This window comes from Bos mutus, chromosome 28, assembly GCF_027580195.1.
Source record: "Bos mutus isolate GX-2022 chromosome 28, NWIPB_WYAK_1.1, whole genome shotgun sequence".
In the NCBI taxonomy this organism is placed as follows: Eukaryota; Metazoa; Chordata; class Mammalia; order Artiodactyla; family Bovidae; genus Bos; species Bos mutus.
The window spans coordinates 16064845-16080152 of NC_091644.1; the positions used below are offsets into that span (position 1 = coordinate 16064845).

The 15308-nt window shown below is 40.0% G+C and overlaps 1 protein-coding gene across 7 annotated transcripts in view; it reads left to right on the forward strand.

The window, feature by feature from the left end:
- USP54 (ubiquitin specific peptidase 54) overlaps positions 1 to 15308 on the forward strand; it is a 131240-nt gene that overhangs the window by 18558 nt on the left and 97374 nt on the right. Inside the window, exon 1 of one of the 7 annotated variants that reach the window (XM_070364723.1) lies at positions 9556 to 9701. The exons of the other annotated variants lie outside the window; for them this stretch is intronic. The gene's annotated coding sequence lies outside the window, so the exon portion shown is untranslated. Of the gene's footprint in view, positions 1 to 9555; positions 9702 to 15308 lie in introns of those variants that run through there. 7 annotated transcript variants of the gene reach the window in all.

Genomic DNA, 15308 nt, shown 5'->3' on the forward strand with positions numbered 1-15308 from the left:
TTCCCAATTTGGAACCAGTCTGTTGTTCCATGTCCAGTACTAACTGTTGCTTCCTGACCTGCATACAGATTTCTCAGGAAGCAGATAAGGTTGTCTGGTAGTCCCATCTTTTTAAGAATTTTTCACAGACCCTAGACTGATTGGAACCAGAAGGTTGATGATTAAAATTTCTAAAATGTCATCCTGTTACCTCATCATCGACCAATTGGAAAGAAGTCGATAAGCTGATCACGCACTCTGCAACCCTCAATTCTAATGTTGCCTTTAAAAACCCTTGCCTGAAAGCCATCAGGGAGTTTTGGTCTTTTGAGCTTGAGTTACCTGTTCTTGCTTGGTGCCATGTAACAAGTGCTGTACTTTCCTTCACCACAGCTTGGTGTCATTAGATTGACTTTGCTGTCTGTTAGACAGGTTGAATTTGGTTTGATAACGGGATTAGCCCCTAACAAGAGAGTCAGGCTGTGTTTTGAAGCTTTGAAGCTGGACTTTGACTTCTCTCCAGCTATGAAAGTCCTAAATGTCATTTTCTTCTAATAGTAGGCTATTTTGTCTACATTGAAAATCTGTTGTTTAGTGTAGCCACCTTTATTAATTGTCTTAGCCATATCTTCTGAATAACTTGCTGTACCTTCTACATCAGCACTTGCTATTTCACCTTGGGTTTCTATGTTACGGAGATGACTTCTTTCCTTAAACCTCGTGAACCAACCTCTGTTAGCTTCAAACTTTTCTTCTACAGCTCCCTTACTTCTCTCGGCCTTCACAGAATTGAGTAGCGTTTAGGGCCTTGCTCTGGCATAAGTTTTGGTTTAAGAGAATGTTGTGGCTGGTTTGATCTTCTACCCAGACCACAAACACTTTCTCCATATCAGCAGTACGGCTGTTTCACTTTCTTATCATTCATGTGTCACTGGAGTAGCACTTTTAATTTCCTTCAAGAACTTTTCCTTTGCATTAACAACTTGGCCAACTGTTTCCTGCATAAGACCTAGCTTTCAGCTTGTCTTGGCTCTTGACGTTCCTTCCTCACTAAGCTTAATCGCTTCTAGCTTTTGATTTAAAGTGAGAGACATGTGACTCTTCCTTTCATTTGAACACTTAGAGGCCAGTGTAGGGTTTTTAATTTCTATATTGTTGTGTCTCAGGGAATAGGGAAGCTCTAGAAGAGGGAGACGGGGGAACAGCTGGTTGGTGGATTGGTCAGAACAGAGCAACGTTTATGAAATTTGTTGTGTTACATGGGCATGATTTGTGATGCCCCAAAATAACATTAACAGCAGAGATTGCTGATCAGAGACTGCCATAACAAGTATAATAATGAAAAAATGGGGACTTCCCTGGTGGTGTTGTTGCTAAGTCACTTCAATCGTGTCCGACTCTGTGTGACCCCATAGACGGCAGCCCACCAGGCTCTGCCGTCCCTGGGATTCTCCAAGCAAGAATAGTGGAGTGGGTTGCCATTTCCTTCTCCAGTGTATGAAAGTGAAAAGTGAAAGTGAAGTCGCTCAGTCGTGTCCGACTCTTCACGACCCCATGGACTGCAGCCTACCAGGCTCTTCCATCCATGGGATTTTCCAGGCAAGAGTACTGGAGTGGGGTGCCATTGCCTTCTCTGGACTTCCCTGGTGTCTCAGTGGTAATGAATTCACCTGCCAGTGCGGGAGACATGGGTTTGATCCCTAATCTGGGAAGATCCCACATGCCATGAAGCAACTAAGCCCCTGGGCCGCAACTATTGAGCCTGTATTCTAGAGCCTGGAACTGTAACTAATGAACCCATGTGCGGCAGCTCCTGAAACCTGCGTGCCCTGCAGCCCACGCTCTGCAACAGGAGATGCCACTGTCGTGACAAGCCTGCGTGCCACAACTAGAGAGTAGGCCTTGCTCACTGAGACTAGAGAAGAGTGAAGAGCAGCACAGCCAAAATAAATAAAGAAATAAACTACTGTTAAAAAAAGTGAAGCTCAATTAAATGAGGTGTGTCTACACTTTGTACTTCTTCACGTGTACATTAGCTGCCCCCCAATATATTAGGTTCTTCAGTTGTATGAAATTGATGAGAGCAGTGAATTTGTTTATTGTCTATGGCACGTCAGTTTTTTCCCACAGAGATCACCAATAAAGCTTGAATTAATTTCTGAAAGAAGAGAAAAGCAGCAGACTGTTTGAATTCAATATATTTAGTGGGTTAAGATCTATTTTGATTAGTTCTCTCTTTTTTTATTTGTGGTAAAATATACAAAGAAGAATTTATCACCTTACATTTTATGAGTGACAGTAGTTCTAAACATAGGCACATTGTTGTGTAACCAATCTCTAGAACTCTTCTTATCTTGCAAAACTGAAACTCAATACCCATTAAACAACTCCTCCCCATTCTTCCCTTCCCACGGTGCTTGGCAACCACAATTCTACTTTTTGTTTCTAAATTTGCCTCTTTAGGTACCTAACATAAATAAATTATAGAGTATTCGTCCTTTTGTGCATAGCTTATTTCGCCTAGCATAAGGTTCATATGTATTGTAGCATGTATCAGAATTTTGTTCCTTTACAAGGCTGAATAATATTCCGCTGTCTGTATATTTCACATTTTGCTTATTGGTTCACTTGGGTTGCTTCCATCTTCTGGCTGTTGTGAATAATGCTGCTGTGAATATGGGCATACAGTAGTCTCTTTGAGACCTTGCTTTCGTTTCTTTTTTCCTTCGGTTTTATTGAGATATAATTGATGCATAGCACTGTGTAAGTTTAAGGTGCACGGCATAATGATTTGATTTACATACATCATGAAATGATTATCACAGTAAGTTTAGTGAACACCCATTATCTCATGTTCGGTTTCCTGGTGGCTCACATGGTAAAGAATCAGCCTGCAATGCAGGAAACCCAAGTTTGATCCCTGGGTCAGGAAGATCTCTTGGAGAAGGAAACGGCAACTACTCCAGTATTCTTGCCTGGAAAATCCCATGGACAGAGGAGCCTGGAGGGCTGCAGTCCATGGGGTCACAAAGAGTCAAACACAACTGAGTGACTAACACTTTCACTTTCATCACCTCATATAGACACAAAATTAAAGAAATAGAAAAAATTTTTCCTTGAGATGAGAACTCTCAAGATTTGCTATCTTACAACTTTCATACATAACATATAGTTCTGAGTTCAGTCGCTCAGTCGTGTCCGACTCTTTGCGACCCCGTGAATCGCAGCACGCCAGGCCTCCCTGTCCATCACCAACTCCCGGAGTTCACTCAGACTCACGTCCATCGAGTCAGTGATGCCATCCAGCCATCTCATCCTCTGTCGTCCCCTTCTCCTCCTGCCCCCAATCCCTCCCAGCATCAGAGTCTTTTCCAATGAATCAGCTCTTCGCATGAGGTGGCCAAAGTACTGGAGTTTCAGCTTTAGCATCATTCCTTTCAAAGAAATCCCAGGACTGATCTCCTTCAGAATGGACTGATTGGATCTCCTTGCAGCCCAAGGGACTCTCTAGAGTCTTCTCCAACACCACAGTTCAAAAGCATCAATTATTTGGCGCTCAGCTTTCTTTACAGTCCAACTCTCACATCCATACATGACCACTGGAAAAACCATAACCTTGATGTTGTACATTACATCACTAGTACTTAATTATCTTATAGCTATGAATTTGTACCTTTTGATTACTTTCATCCAATTCTCCCTCCTTCCCCTTCCTGCCTTGGTAACCACAAAGTTGACCTCTTTTTCTATGAGTTTGTTTGTTTTGAAGTACAGTTGACCTACAACACTATGTTAGTTCCAGTTACCCATCATAGTGATTTAATATTTCTATATATTTCAAATGATCACCATGCTAAGTCTACTTACGATATATCACCATACAAAGATATTTCTTAATTATTGAATATATTCCCCAGATTGTACATTTCATACCAGAGATTCATTTATTTTACAGCTGAAAGTTTGTACCTCTTGATCTCCCTTACCTATCTCTTTCCTCCCCCAGCTCCCCTTCCCTCTGGAAATCACTTATTTGTTCTCTGTATCTATAATTATGTTTTGTTTATTCATTTGTTTTGTTTTTTAGATTCCAAATATAAATGAAATCATCCTTCTTTTGATCTTTTACATTTTAATTTGATGTCTATCTGTTCTGTTTGAATTCCTTTCTCTTTATTATGGTGTGTTTGTTTATTATAGATTTTTGGTTTATGGTAACCATGAAAGTTTTTACATAGTTATATGTCTATATGGGCTTCCCTGGTGGCTCAGTGGTTAAGAATCCACCTGCTAGTGTAGAAGACATGAATTTGATCCCTGGGTCAAGAAGATCCCAGGAGAAGGAAATGGCAACCCACTCCAGTATTCCTGCCTGGGAAGTATTATGGACAGAGGAGCCTGGGGAGCTACAGTTCATGGGATTACAAAAAAGTTGGAGATGACTTAGCTTCTAAACAACAACCACGTGGGGGTGTGTGTGTGTGTGTGTGTGTGTATGTGATTATTTTAAGCTGCAGATCTTTTAAGTTCAAATGCATTTTAACAACCCTGCATTTTTACTCTCCCCCCAACCCATGTTTGCTGATTTTGAAATCATATTCTATTACATCTTTGTGTATACCTTAACTACTTACTGTGGATATAGATTATTTTTGTCTTTTAACTTTCCTACTAGCTTTATGTATGGTTGGTTTATTACATTTACCAATGAGATTTTGCCTTTTGTAATTTTCTTTTTTAAAATTTTATTTATTTATTTTTGACTGTGCTAGGTCTTCATTGCTGCATGGGCTTTTCTCTAGTTGCATCTAGCGGGGATTACTCTCTAGTTGCAGTGTACAAGCTTCTTATTGTGATGGCTTCTCTTGTCACAGAGCGCGGGCTCTAGGGCATGTGGGCTTCATTAGTTGTGGGATCCCTAAATCAGGGATCGAACCCATTTTTCCTGTGTTGGCCAGCAGATTCTTTACCACTGAGCCACCAGGGAAGCCCCTTTTGTAGTTTTTGTATTTCTAGTTGTGGATTTTCTTTTTACTCAGAGAAGTTACCTAAACATTTCTTTAAGAAACATTTATTTATGACTGCACTGGGTCTTTGTTTGGTACATGGGATCTTCAGTGTGGCGTGTGGGCTCTAGGTTGCAGAGCGGGCTTCTCCAGTTGCGTCATGTGAGCTTCTCTCTAGTTGTGGTGCAGGGGCTCAGGAGTTGTGGCGTGCAGGTTTAATTGCCTTGCAGCATGTGGAATCTTGGTTCTCTGACTAGGGATTGAACCCACATCCCCTGCATTGGAAGGTGGGTTCTTAACCATGCTAAATGTTTCTGTAAAGCTGGTTTGCTGCTGCTGCTAAGTTGCTTCAGTTGTGTCTGACTCTGTGCGACCCCATAGACGGCAGCCCACCAGGCTCCCCCGTCCCTGGGATTCTCCAGGCAAGAACACTGGAGTGGGGTGCCATTTCCTTCTCCAATGCATGAAAGTTTAAAGTGAAAGTGAAGTCGCTCAGTCATGTCCGACTCTTAGCGACCCCATGGACTGCAGCCCACCAGGCTCCTCTGTCCATGGGATTTTCCAGGCAAGAGTACTGGAGTGGGGTGCCACTGCCTTCTCCGAAAGCTGGTTTGGTGGTGCTGAACTCTTAGCTAGCTTTTGCTTGTCAGTAAAACTTCATATTTCTCTATCAAATCTGAATGAAAGCCTTGGGAGGTAAAGTATTCTTGGTTATAGGTTTTTCTATTTCATCATTTTAAATATATTGTGCCACTCCCTCTGGCGTTCAGAATTCTACTGAACAGCCTTATGGGAGTTCATCTGTAACTTTTTGCTTTTACGTTGCTTATTTTTAATATTCTCTCTTCTTTAGTTTTTGCCATTTTAATTACAGTATGTTTACTTATCATCCTCTTTGGATTGATCCTTTTGGGATCTCTCTGTTTCCTGGGCCTGAATGTTTGTTTTCTTTTCCAGGTTAGGTAAGTTTTCCTGTATTATATCTTGAAATATGTTCTCTGTCTCTTTTTTCCCACTTTTCCTTCTGGGACCCCTACAATGTGAATGTTAGTATGCTTGATATTGTCTGAGAGGTCTTTCAAGCTGTCTTCATTTCTTTTCTTTTTTCTTTTTAGCTTTAGTGATTTTCACGACTCTGTCTTCCAGCTTGCTGCTCACCTCTGTATCATCTAATCTACTGTTGCTGCCTTTTACTGTATTTTTCAACTCTGTTTGGTTCTTTTTTATATTCTCCAACTCTGTGTTAAAAACCTCTAACTTCTGACTCTCTTCATCCAGTCTTCTCCTGAGTTCCTTGAACATCTTTACGATCATTATCATGAACTCTTTATTGAATAGATTGCTTATCTCCACTCACTTAGTTCTTTTGGAGATTTAATCTTGTTCCTTCATTTGGAGCATATTCTTCTGTCACCTCATTTTGCCTGATTTGCTGTTTTTATTTTCATATATTTGGTAGATTGGTTTCTTTCCTGATCTTAGAGAGGTGGTCTTTTTTAGGAGACGTCCTATGACAGTAGTGTACTTACCTCTGGTCACCAGAGCTATGTATGTGGATCCTTCTGTTGTGGTAGGCTAGATTACTGTGAGTGGTCTGGTAGGTGTCACTGGCCACCTGTCTAGTTGGTTGCCAGGCCCTGACTTCTGCAGAGGCTATCAGCTGCTGGTGGGTAGGGACGGGTCATGAGGGGGCTGGCTGTGGGGCTCCAGGGGTCCTGGGGCTAGTATTGGCACATGGATGGGCAGAGCTATATTCCAGGGTGGGTGGTTGCATAGCAGGGAGTCCTGGATCTATTGTTGGTCTGCTAGTGGGTAGGGTCAGGGCCCCAGGGGTCGTGGGCCTAGTGCCAGCCTACTGATGGGTGGGGGCAGGTTTCTGATATGACTGTCTGTGGGGTCCTGGGTATCTTGAAGCTGGTGTCAGCCTACCGGTATTGGATTCCTGGGCTGGTGCCTGCCCGTTGGTGGGTGAGGCTGTGTCCCAGAGTCTCTGGCTAGCCTGCTGGTGGTTGGGGCTATGTCCCTGCTTGGCTAGCTGCTTGACCTAAGGTGTCCCAGTACTGGTGCGGATAGGCTGGTAGGTGGGGCTGGGTTCTAGGATTAATAAGCTAAAGGCAGGATTCCAGATTGGCATTTGTCAGCATCAGTGTCCACATGTTAGGACAAGTGCCCCAAAAGAGCTTCTGCCAGTGTCTTTGTCCCTAGAATGAGCTCCAGTTACCTCCTGCCTCTCCAGGAGACTCTCCAAGACCATCAGTGGGTTTTGACCCAGGCTCTTTTTAAATTACTGCTTCTGCTCTGAGTCCCAGAGTGTGTGAGATTTTGTGTGTGCCCTTTAAGGTGGGATCCCACACGTAAAGGGCTCCCACAGCCTGCTGTCTCTCCCAGATGTAAGTTCCACTGGCTTTCAAAGCCAAATGTTGTGGGCTTGTTGTCCTGGTGCAGGAACCAGGGCTGCTGCTGCTACTGCTACGTCACTTCAGTCGTGTCCGACTCTGTGTGACCCCATAGACCGCAGCCCACGAGGCTCCCCCGTTCCTGGGATTCTCCAGGCAAGAACACTGGAGTGGGTTGCCATTTCTTTCTCCAATGCATGAAAGTGAAAACTGAAAGTGAAGTCGCTCAGTTGTGTCCAACTTTTAGCGACCCCATGGACTTCAGCCTACCAGGCTCCTCCACCCATGGGATTTTCCAGGCAAGAGTACTGGAGTGGGTTGCCATTGCCTTCTCTGGAACTAGGGCTAGGAGCCTGGATATGAGGCGTGGACTCCTCATTCTTTGAGGAGAACCATGGTAATTGTAATTGTCTTCCCATTTAGGCAATTGTAATTGCCTTCCTGGGGATGTGAGTCTTGACTACACCATATCACCACCCCTCCTACCCATCTTTTCTTCTTTATATCTTTAGCTGTAGAAGAAATCCTTTCTGCTGGTCTTCCAGTTTTTCTCATCAGTATTTCCTCTATAAATAATTGTGATTTTGGCGTACCCATTGGAGGAGGTGAGTTCAAGGTCTTTCATCCTGTTGGCCACTTCTCTTGATTCTTTTGGATACCCAGAAGTGGAATTGCTGGATTGTATGATAGTTCCATTTTTAATTTTTTTTGAGAAATTGCCACACCATTGTCTACAGTGGCTGCACCACTGTACATTCCCACTGGCAGTTCCCATCTCTTCATGTCCTCAGTAACAACTGTAATATTCTAGTTTTTTTTTTTTTTTTGATCGTAGCCATCCTAATGAGTGTTTTCGATTTTCATTTTTTTTGTGCTTTGCATTTTCCTAAAGACCCATGATTTTGAGCATCTTTTCATGTGCTTATTGGCCATTTGTATATCTTCTTTAGAGCAATGTCTACTTGAGTCCTTTGTACCCTTTTAAATTGATTGTTGTTAAGTTTTAAGGAGTTCTTTATATATTCTAGATATTAGCTCCATATCAGATAAATGATTTACAGATACTTTGTCCATTGTGTGGGTTGCCTTTCACTCTTCTGACTATGTCTTTTGATGCTCAGAATTTCTCTGTTTTAAAATATTTTATTATTTATGACTTAAGATATTTAAAAAGAATAATACAGTAAGTATCCTTGTGTCTACTATCCAGCAAATTAAATATTACTAAATAAGTTGAAGGCCCCTGGGTTTTCCCTTCTTGATCACAAATCCCTTGCCATCTCTCAAAGGTAACCAGTAGTGAATTTGATGTTTTGCTGACTAATTTATATTCCAAAGTCAGCCTCTTAGTGTATTAGAAGCTTACCATGACAGAGAATACTGCAGAAGTCCTTGGAATGCTGCGATGAGAAGGGTTAATTCTTAGATTTCTGTTTTTTTTTGTTTTTGTTTTTTTTTAAGTTGAAAGCCCAGTTTGGCACGCTGTCAAATAGTTTTATGTAACAGGTGCACAGACATGTTTTTTGAATGACTGTTTGGTACCCACATACTTTTGACGGAAAATAATTAAAATACCACTATTATATCATTTTGACGTGAGTTCTACATATCTTTTCAGTTAGGATTAATATTTGCTTTGCTAGTAAATAGCCAGCTATGGCAAAGTGAATGTTTTCTTAGAGGTAGTGAAATGGAGGGGCAAACTTGAGTTTGGAGCATTTAGCTATAACTGCAAGCAGTCCATTTAGCTGCCTCTGTTAATTGAGACTTGTAGACAGGACAAGCAGAATAAGAGAGATGTACAAGTGTTACATTCCTAGTTTAAAAAATGAGCTGTAAGTTCTGAAAAAGAGGAGTGATTCTTGTCAGGTCTGACTCTGGTCAAGGACCTGTTGAAACAAGTAGTGTGATGTTCACAGGATCGTAGTGAAGGACCTGACCTCCATGTAAAGTGAAAATAAGATTCTTCTCTAGTGAGGCCATAATGAGAGCAGCAGCAACTGCCAGTTCTGCCGTGACTGCCTAAACGTAGTGGCTGTGTGAGGTGGCCAGAGCAGGAAATGACTGGGCGACAGTAGGCGTGTCCGGGGAAGGAGTTGTTCTGGGTCTGGCCAAGTGCTTACACAGGTGAGAGTGTCACTTTAAACATACAAAGACCTGCTGGCTGGAGGAGGAGCCGCTTCCTGAGGATCAGATGCACATCTGAAGGGATGAGCTCATTCTTCTAAGCAGACCTGCCCTAGATGCTGAGTGAATGTTTTCCTTATTGCAAGTCCTGCAGCTGAGAGAATCAGGAAATGGTTGAAGCTTTAGCCACTTTGTAAGTAGCAAAAAAAAAAAAAAAATAGAAGCAGTTTTGGGACTCTTCTGAAATGTGTGGTTGTAAATATCACGGTAAAGGCGACACATGTGCACATTTGTTTTTTCTCCAAGTTGAGGATTGCAGTAAAGTGTACCATGGGTTGAGGAAAGCTTTGGTGGTTCTAGCTTTATTCTAGTGATTCTTTTTGAGGTGATTTAATAATTTATTTCCTAGACTGTCTTGTTTTATTTTTCTCCTTTAGGAAATAAAAATCTTGAGGGCTCCCTTTTAATTAATAAAGATCATTATGGCTTTTTTAAAGCTTTAGTTTGTGGGACTTACTTCACTTTTTAGTCCACTCTGCTTACTTTCAGAGCTCTATGCCTGATTCTGTTTTACTTTTTGTTTTAATTTGCCTATTCAGTTTAAGTAAGCTTCTTTAAAATTAAGTTGGCTTAAAAGAGAAATATCAATTATTAATTAGTTTTTCTTAAACTTTTTTTATTTTGAGATATTTCTCAAAATTCACTCAGAATTAGTTGTGATGTATTCTTTACCCAGTTTCTCCCAGTGGTAACATCTTGAAAAACTATAGTACAGAGTCACAACCAGCATACTGACATTGATACAGTGAAGGTACAGAGCATTTTCACCACCATAGGATACATCATATTTCCCTTTTACAGCTACACCCACTTGCTTTACACCTACCTGCTCCTTAACTCTTGTCAACCAGTAACTGAAAAATCAGTTTTTAAGCAAGAAGTTTTGTCTGCTGTCTTAAGTAGTTTTGTGTTAGAGAGCTACATAGCCTTATGAAAAAGAGCCCTAGGTAGACTGCAATAGATTTTGATTCATTGTAGCTCTTTGACCTTGGGTAAATAATTTAAGTTTCTCTGTGCTTCAATTCCCCTATATATAGAATAGGATAATGGTATATTAATTTCTTTGTAACCTATTTAAAGGGTTTTTGAGAAATTCTAAATGTCTTTTAAAAGTATTGTATCAGTTTAGTTCAGTTCAGTCACTCAGTCGTTTCCGACTCTTTGCAACCCCATGGACTTCAGCACACCAGGCCTCCCTGTCCATCACCACCTCCCGGAGTTTACACAACTCATGTCCATTGAGTCGGTGATGCCATCTAACCATCTCATCCTCTGTCGTTCCCTTCTTCTCCCGCCTTCAATCTTTCCCAGCATCTGGGTCTTTTCCTATGAGTCAGTTCTTCGCATCAGATGGCCAAAGTACTGGAGTTTCAGCTTCAGCATCAGTCCTTCCAATGAATATTCAGGACTGATTTCCTTTATGATGGACTGGTTGGATCTCCTTTCAGTCCAAGGGACTCTCAAGATTCTTCTCCAACACCCAGTTCAAAAGCATCAATTCTTCGGCGCTTGGCTTTCTTTATAGTCCAATTCTCACATCTGTACATGACCACTGGAAAAACCATAGCTTTGACTAGATGGACCTTTCTTGGCAAAGTAATGTCTCTGCTTTTTAATATGCTGTCTAGGTTGGTCATAACTTCTCTTCCAAGGAGCAAGCGTCTTTTAATTTCATGGCTGCAGTCACCATTGGCAGTGATTTTGGAGCCCAGAAAGATAGTCTGTCATTGTTTCTCCATCTATTTTCCATGAAGTGATGGGACCAGATGCCATGATCTTAGTTTTCTGAATGTTGAATTTTAAGCCAACTTTTTCACTCTCCTCTTGCACTTTCATCAAGAGGCTCTTTAGTTCTTCTTCGCTTTCTGCCATAAGGGTGGTGAGATGAGATTCTAAATGTCTTTTAAAGAGAAGTACTGTATAAATTATTATTAACAGCAAGGACAATAGTTTTCAAACTGGAAAGTATATAGCAAATTCTAAACTAGAAACTAGCCCAGGATAGTAAGTAAGAATGATCATTTTAAAGTGAATTAAAATTTTAAGGCTCAGTTGAGTTTCATATTACTGAATTAACTGGCTGATGATTTCAGAGTCACCGTTGTTAATCTTTGAGAAATCATAAAGACCAGAAAGAGTCAACCATCCTGATATCCAAGGAAAAAAGGAAAGTAGTTGGAAAACTGCAGACCTGTAAAATTAATGTTAATCCAGAAAAATTACATAAGTGATCAAACAGATGATATGGCGTATTAACCAAGAAGATTTAGTTTAGGTTTGATTATTATAAATAATTTCTTCTTATTTCTATTCTTAAATTCTGTTACTTCTCTTTAGAACCACTAGGTTATTAGATCAAATTTAAAACATGTTAATTAGATATGTAGGTATTACAAAGATGAAGGAATAGTTAATTTGACAGATGATGACTATAGCTTGAAAAATTATGCCCATAAGGTGAAATCATGGGGTCAAACTGAAATTAAATTTAGCAAGTATAAGTCCTGTGTTTAAATTCAAAACCTCAAATGCACAGTAACAGGATGAGGAAGAGCTGGTTGGGCAGTGGTTCATGTGAAAAATAACTGGGAATTTTGGTTAATCACAAATGTAGCAGTAATTGCCTAGGTAGTATGGCTGCCAAAAATGCCTTTAGCTATGTTACAAGTGTATCCAGGTCACAAAACTATTGGTTTCAATATATTTTTGTACTAGTTTGGAAACACATTTTGCATATTGGCTTAAGTGTACACTGACAAAGTTGAAAGCATTCTAAGGGAGGCAGACTAGACCAAAAATGGTCTGAATCCATTTATGTAGGAAACTGTTGGGATTTGGGTATTGGGAAATTGTAAAATAATTTAAAATGAATGTGTAGAAAGTTGTTTAAATTTTATGGCATTTAAAATGGAAAAAATATATAATACCACGTTCCCATCTTTCAGAATTAACTACTATTAACATTTATTTTTCTTCTTTCCCTCTTAGAAATAAAACAATAGAGATAAAATCAAAGCCCCTTTCCTCTTTCTCCCTACAAGGAAGTTTATCTTATTTTTATCAAAGTAACCTATGTGCATAGTTTAAAAAATTTGAATAGTTTATATGCATAGAAGAAAGAATAGCAGTTATCCCCTCTCACAGTGGCAACCATAATCAGCTCTCTTAAGTATTTGTAATAGTATACTTATAACAATTACTTTTTTTTTTAGCAATTACTTTTAAAAGCTATTAAATCTATAAAAAGTGTTTAATATGAGGGACATGAGGTATTGGCACTTTTAAACACATATATGTCTTCTCCCTTATATTTTTAACTTAGTTACGTATTTTGTGAGTGAAATCATTGTTGTTTATATTATACAGATATTGAACCTGGGCTATATACTCTGATGATAATTTTTTCCTTACGTGGCTTTTAATTTTCCATAGACATAATGGCCTTGCTTTTTTGTGTTTCTTTTTGACTGCACTGGGTGTTCATTGCTTTGTCCAGTTGCAGCGAGCAGGGGCTTCTCTATAGTTGTGAAGCGTGGGCTTCTCATTGCAGTGACTACTCTGTTTCTGAGCACAGGCTCAGTAGTTGGGCCTTGAGGGCTCTAGAGCGTGGGCTCAGGAGTTGTGGTGCACGGCTTAGTTGCTCCACAGTATGTAGGATCTTCCTGGACAGGGATCGAACCTGTATCCAGTGCATTGGCAGCGGATTCTTATCCACTGCGCCACCAGGGAAGTCCTGCTTTGCTTTTTCCATTTGATTGGTGTTCAAAGTTCTGATCACTATTATAGAGGACTTCCCTGGTGGCTCAGATGGTAAAGCGTCTGCCTACAATGTGGATTCAGTCCCTGGGTTGGGAAGATCTCTTGGAGAAGGAAATGGCAACCCACTCCAGTATTCTTGCCTAAAAAATCTATGGACGGAGGAACCTGGTAGGCTATAGTCCACGGGGTCACAAAGAGTCGGACACGATTGTGCTGGTAGGCTAAGACTCGTAGATAGGATCTAAAACTTGACTCCATTCATTCAAATTCAGTAAATAAGTTATCAATCTTTTTTCCCCCTTAGAAATCTACCTTGTATACTCCATTTTAAAAATGATATATAGCATTAAATCTTAAGACTATATCACATTGTATTTATCCATTCTCCTTTGATGAACATTTAAATTGTTTTCGGTTTTCCTCTATTTAAAAAAGATACATGTATGGGAATTTTCCTAGGCTACAATAAGAAGTGAAATTGCTAGTTATCTATTGCTGCGTAACAAATTACCTCAAAATTTTGCAACTTAAAACATATTTGTTATCTCTGTTTCTGTGAGTCTGGTATCAAGGTGTATCTCTCATAGGCTGTCATCAAGTTGTTAACAGGGGCTTTGATTTCATGTGAAGATTCAACTGGGGGATGATCACTTTCCAGGTTCTACCTCTCATGTGGCATGATTCAGTTGCTCACAGGTTAATTGATTGAGGACCTTAGTTCTTTACTAGCTTGTTGGCTGAAGCATCCTTTAGTTCCTTGCCTTGTGGGAGTCTCCATACAACACAGAGACTTCCCTTACAGTGAAGAAGATGGAAGCCAGAGTCTATAACCTAATCCTGGAAATGACATCCCATCGCCTTTGCTGTATTCTGTTCATTAGAAGCAAGTTACCAGATCCAGCCCATAGATTAAGGGTGGGGATTATATGAGGGGATGAATAAAGTTGTATACTGCTTTCAGTCATGGCTGTAGTAGAGTATTTAGCTTGGAAAGAGATGATTAAGGGAACGCACGAGTTTTGTCTTCTAAATTTGAAAGGCTTGCATGCGTGCATGCTAATAAGTCTCTTCAGTCGTGTCTGACTCTTCTGAATCCCACCAGGCTCCTCTGTCCATGGGGATTCTCCAGACAAGAACATTAGAATGGATTGCAATGCCTTTTTCAGGGGATCTTCTCGACCTAGGATTGAACCTGCGTCTCTTATGTCTCCTGCGTTGGCAGGAGGGTTTTTTACCAGTTGCGCCACCTGGGAAGCCCAAAAGGCTTACATAAAGAGGAAATAGTAGATCTGTTTTTGATCAGAGATTAAACTAAGAGCGGTGGATGGAAATTAAAATGTATGGCCTTATAGGATAATGTGATTTCTGTTCTTCAACATATTCTGATAGAAGGTAGGTGACCACTTGTAAAAAGGATTATAAAAAAGTTTCTTGCATTAGGTTAGAAACTTAACTGTATGCTCTCTAAAGATTATTTCTACTCTAAGATTTTTTGATTATAAACAGGTGAGTTTCAAACTGTTAGTATTTGAGTAGTCTATTAATCACTACTCAGGAAGAAGTGTATAGGATTACATGTGTATTTGCATATATGAGGCTCCATTTAGAAGATCTAGGTTAAAAAGTTCAGAGGAGAGCTATAAATTTACACTTTTAATTATTGATTACTGTTCTTATCCTGTTTTTATATTCCTTTGGCTACCATGAAATGTTTACTGATACAATTCTTATTTTAAAATAATAGCAGTAACTCAGTTTTTTTCTTCTAACAAAAATCTTTTTATTGTAAAAAAAAATAGAAAATACAAATAAGGAAAAAATTAAGAAGTAAATATCTTATAAACTTCACACCCAAAGATTATACTAGCAATAACTATATTAACACCATGGTATAATGGTATATTGGAGAAGGCAATGGCACCCCACTCCAGTACTCTTGCCTGGAAAATCCTATGGACGGAGGAGCCTGGTAGGCTACAGT